Source organism: Alligator mississippiensis, chromosome 3, assembly GCF_030867095.1.
Source record: "Alligator mississippiensis isolate rAllMis1 chromosome 3, rAllMis1, whole genome shotgun sequence".
Lineage (NCBI taxonomy): Eukaryota > Metazoa > Chordata > Crocodylia > Alligatoridae > Alligator > Alligator mississippiensis.
The window spans coordinates 215913667-215919666 of record NC_081826.1 but is presented as its reverse complement, the minus strand read 5'-3'; positions in this window follow the sequence as shown (position 1 = coordinate 215919666).

Genomic DNA, 6000 nt, shown 5'->3' with positions numbered 1-6000 from the left:
AGTGCACATCTACACTTTGCAAAATGCACCCCACACATGTGATTCTGCACTTGGCATAGCTGTAAGGTATAGCCAAATTTAGATACCGGGAAATCCGATTATCAAAAAAAAGCATGCCAAAAAAAGTTGTGCAGCGCATATAGCAGCAGTATGCACCATGTGAAGATGGAGCCTGACTAGCCAGAGCCACACTCCGGCCTCCTGCCAGGCTCCACATGCCTGGATTGCTGCTGCTGCAGCCCTGGGAGGTGCCTTGGACCCCAGGTAAGGCTGCTGGCGCCAGCCTCCCCTACCCTACCTGGGGCAATTTGCCCTGCACTAGATGTGTGCAGGGCTGTTCCCTGGGGACAGCTAGCAGCGGCATAAATAATGTTGTCCCCGGGGAAAAGCACATGCGTGCTTGTCTGGATGCACCCAAAGTGTGCATGCAGCTTCTTAAAACATGTTATTTAAATCTGTTTAAAATCACACTTTAAACTAAGGTGGGGCAACTCTCCCTGTAAACAAGCCCTTCAATCCCACAAGTCTATAATACAAATAAACTGGATTTAAGATTGTTTTGACTGGAATCAATTTGTAAATAACTCTCTGAACATATAATAACCCTTATAAAACCTCTTACATCAATATTCAGAAAAATGCTTCCACTTGGCAATCAAGTTGTAACAGTTTCTAACATGGAAAGTATTAAGGCTATTTTTGTGATCATAGTAAAAAATTGTGGTGGCATACGCTCATGCAGACCCCTTGAAGTGAACTGGACAATACAGATTGTTAATAAAAATGAAGTTTTGTATGGTTTCTAAGGCTTTCTAATGTTTTGGGGTTGTTATTATTTAACTCTAAATTTATCTTTGAGTCTCCAGATTTTCTAATGATCATGCTTTCTGTAAAAAAAAATAAATTATAATATTCTCAAAATATTTGTAACCTATAACTGGTATTTACACAATTTATAATTTATGTATCCATTTTCTGGCGGTAATTTAATTAAATGCCAGAACAACCTTGTGAAGTAGGTAGAGAGGTATCTGACGTATACAGGTAACTTCACCCTCCTGTAGGATATTTACAAGTGAATAGCTATACTGTAAATTAATTATTTCAGCAAAAAGAGATACCAATTAAGAAATGCAAAAAGCAAACTCAAAAGTACAGAAGCTGACTTGGGACCCAATCCTGCAATCATATCTATGCCCCTACAAAAGCATGCACACATGTGTGGGCACTGATTGGTTTTATGTATCAAATCACAAAAAAAGATAAAACTTAACATTTAGATCATGAACAGATGTAGCCAGTTCTCTGAAAAAGTTTCTGAGTCTTTTAATTATTTAAAACATTGAGCATCGCATATTTTCTGCTACCGCCTCATTCATTTATAATATACCAAGTGAAAACGCATTTTCTTCTCAGTGTCTTCTGCTAATAATAAGAACCACTCCAACTTTGAAGGTACATCTAATTGCTTTAAATATCAGAATAGATATTGGGGATACTGATAAAGCCCTGATCCAGTAGTATCCTGTTATTCTTCTGTATAGGGATATTTTTGGATAATTAGTTTTTCTCCCAACCTGGTAAGCCCATAATTGGATCTTTCAGAATTTTTTAAAAATTGTCTTACATTATATAATTTTAATTTATTTTATGTTACGTTGCTAGCTTTTGCTTTTGTTACAATGTTAGCTTTTGCTTTGTTCACTTGATGGCACCTATGATTAATTATAGGAATGATATAAGTAAAACATTATGAGGAAATATGTAATTAATAATTTCCGTTGTATATAACATTTTCCATCACTTTCTGTTATTAATTCTTGTGCAACGTTTCTGTGCTTAAATAGCTGATGGATTCCAATCCTAGAGGCAGCTGCATTTCTTTCAGAAGTGCATCTAAGTCTTGCTATATATATTATGCAGTGCATAAAGAACTCTGCAAAGAAAAAATAGCTACTATAAATACACTGTGAAAAAGCATGGTGTGTGATAATAAAGTGTTTATTTAACTAGGGGGTTTTACACATTGCTGATTTTTTGGCCCAGCTGATTTCATAAGCTTCTTGTATGGTACATTCTCATTCCCTCCACCTATTTCAGGGACTCCCTGCAATTTCCCCCTGCCTCTCTTACAGTGTGGTGAGGGGAAAGGTTCCATATGGCCTCCCCGGCCCCCACCCCATGCTAAAATCCATCAATCTCCCTTCATTAGGGATTCTGAGTTCTCCATTTTTCTCTCTTTATACTAGAGTCCTCTACTCATCCCACAGCAGAGGATCGTTGTATGCCCTATTCCTACTTTCCCATAATTTACTTTTTCCCCTTCCCTGATTCCAGGTTCCCCTTGTTCCCTTCCTGCATGCCACAGACTGTTCATGCCCATTTCCACTATGCCAGGGTCTTTGTCTATCACCCGTTCCCATCTTTCCCCTCATAAAATGATCTCTCAGTCTGTCCACGTGAGAACTGCTGTGCCCACCCCATTCTAAAGCCTATCATTCTCTGCACAGAGGGTGGTCTGTGAACCCCAAACTACCCATTCTTTTAGGGTTCCCCATTCTCTCCACCTGTAGTACAGGCTCTGTGCATGTCCCCATACTCTCCAAGTGGTCCTTTCCCTCAATCAGGTCCCTCCTGCAATGAACTTTGTGTGAAAATCCATCCATATACATTAGGAACAGTGGGGGCTGGGGGTTCTGTGTGCTTCCGCACTCTCCTATAACAGGTTCTCACAGTCCCCTTCCTACCACATGTTCTGTATTTCTCCCATTCCAAGTTTCCTTGATCTCCCCCATGGGGAGTTCTGTGTGCCCCCATTCTCCCTATGTCAAGTACAGTGTGTTCATTCCCAGTTCCCTGCTCTCCCAAATGGAGTTCATTAATCTACTCCACCCTAATAGAGGCACACATGTAGATGCGTGACGTTTACTGCACAGCTAATTAGTTTTCTATGCAGTAAAAATATGTGTAGATGCACACACCACCTACTAGAGGAATGTTACTATATTGCTTCTGGGTCGGTAGGTAAACTCAGAATACCTCTCAAGGAAGAAACAACATAGTGTGGCACTACTCTGCAGCTAATTAGCTCTGCCTTCAGCAGTTAAAAGCTGTCTGAGGCACTGCATTTTGGTAGCTACAATGAATAGTATTGGAAATGATATAAACAACTTCCATTTTTAAAGATCTGTGGAGCATTTGGAAGGGCTGTGTCCTCAATTTTGCTCCCTTAAGGGTTGAACACTAGATGCACAGTAAGTGTTTTAATAATAATTTAGTAAACTGAAGAGATCATGGGTTAATAAAAAGTATATGACTTGACATGCTACCCCTCATTTTTTTCCATATGAAAACATTTCCTTTTCCAATCAAGAAATGGGCAGAAGCATCTGTTGATTGCTTACAAATGCCTTAAGAACATATAAAGGAGTTCTGCTCAGGTGGTAATGATGATGTCATATTTATAATTGTCTATGCAGTGTGTGTGGTCTAGGGATTCGCTTTGTGAATGATTTCTGCATCATTTAAGAGGCAACAATCTACTATTGGCTTCAATAGCTCAGTCAGTGACAATGAGAATAAGTAGATGTTGCCATAGTTGTTTTCTCTTAGTCATAACCTGAGATGATTTTTTTTTCTGGCTTTTCTCTGCTTCATCTACTGGGTTTTGCAAACCCTCTCTTCCTTTAGTCAAATTATTTTTTTTACAGTAGATTCACATTATAATTTTGAGTAGTTGCTTGATCTTACATTTATACCATAGGTTATTGAAAAAAACTCTCTTGCATTCTGTAATCTATATCCTTCCAGCAATATTGGAGACCATCACAGTTAAGTATTGATTACAAGTCTAAACTATGTGGTTTCAAACAAAACCATGTGGCTTAATCCTGCCCCTCTCTCCTATCGTCCCCTGCTGAAAAAATAATTATGGATTAAATTCAAGATACGTTTATGTTTCCTTGCAAAGAAGTGCTTTGATGGTTGAGATGCATGAGAAGACATGCTTCCCTATCTTCTGAAGCCACCAAGGTGACTTTTATCTTTTATACACAGTCATGTACACATTTATATTAATATATTTACTCCAAATGAATGCCTTAAAAAAACAAGTTTAGATATTTCTAATTTAATTCTTACTCAGTTCTCTCTTGAATTATGTCACCAAATATTTTGTTACTATCAAGTAATACATCTGAAAATGGAAATTCATTTAAAAATGCACATTATAGATTTCTGGTGGTGAAGTAAAATAATTTATTGTTTATTTATTGTTTATTGTTTATTTATTTATTTAGGAAGAAGACTTAGAATACCATGCTCTGAAAACAGGGTTGATTTTTGCCATGAACCGCAGAGCTCATTGTGACTTCCAGAGAAATTAAAAAAAAAATTATTTAAACTAATAGAAACCAAAGTTATATACCTTGGAAAACTTCACAATATAAACAGTAACAATTACATTACTTTTTAGCCCTTGGAGATTAACATTTTTCACTTTCTAATACCACAGAATTAATGTAAATCACTTCCCAGGAGGTGGATACTATCACAACTGGCTATAGGTTTTGTTCTGGTACTCCTCTTTAATTTACACTGTTTGAACACTGCCTATGAAAAATTACTAATTTTATTTGTTTAGAAAAAAATGGCTATTTTTGAAAAGTATATCCACATTTTGAAAATATATAAACTGAATTGATATTATTGGAACTAATGGAAACTAATATTTCAATAGATTTTGAGCTTTGGCACTTTTGGCACTTTGGTACTTTTGGCACTTATACAGATGCAGCAAAATTTGCTCAGGGTTTCAAATAATTTCAAAATGACACGTATATTTTGAAAATCATTTTCAATATGGAATTAACGCAGTTTGCCAATATCACTTATCAGGAGTATCCTAAACAGATGCTGGACTGACTCTCATTTTTTGTCACTGTATCTACCACTTTCATGGGACCATAACACTCAAAGTGAGGGCCTTGCCACACTTTACAGTTAGGATGTATTAATAGCATTTGCAGTGCTAGCATCTGAGTTTTTGAGTGCTAAGTGCCATTGTGGTTTAGTAAAATTAGGCCTTTTCTGGTAAGGAGCATCTCTAGATCATATTACCCAACATATGTTGAGCTAATGTTAGACTACCCCACAGAGGTAATACAATCAGGAGATTCCAGTCCAACAGTGAGGGTGGGAGAGGAGCCTGAGAAAGCTGTTTTCAGGCTCCCATCCTCTTTACCACACTAGAGCCTTGAACCTGCAAGGACTCCAGTGTAGTAGGGAGTGGGAGCCTGCTAATATTTGTCAGGTTCCCACCACACCAAAGTCTTGCTGGTTCAAAGTTCTGGTGCAGTAAGGAGGCTGGGACTGGGAGTGCTACCTGCACAGCATGGGAGCCATTCCCCGGCACCACACTGCATGGGTGGCATGCCACTGTTACTCCCAGCCGCGCACCACACCAGAGTCTTGAATCAGCTCCAGTATGATTCCAGGGCTAAGACTAAAACTCAGCTGATTTTCCATCTTGGCTCTGGAATCACACCAGAGCCAGTTCAAGACTCCTGTGTGGTACTATGATCTGTATTTAGATGGTAATAAGCATTAATAAGCCACTCCTCTGAATACTTTCTAAGTCATGTTAATGCTTACTATAATCTAAATATAACACATGCTAAATTTAACATATAACAAGGACCTGAAAGAATCAAACTGTCCTCATCATAGTATCAAGGCTCTTAAGTGGTGTTTTGCTGTCCTCTCTGCAAAGCTGTGTTTTCCTTTCCAAAAAGTACCCTTAAGCCAAAATAAAGTTCCTGGATTTTAAATATGCATTCAAATGTGTTCAGAGTTGTTAAAATAAAATAAAAATGATGGAAATTTTGTTAGCTGATCTTGTTTTTATTGCTTGATAATATGGAAGCAGAAATAAAGTTATTAAGCCATCCCTTTTCTTCTTCTCTCCCAATCTGATTGGTGGCTGCCTCTCTTCAAAGTTTG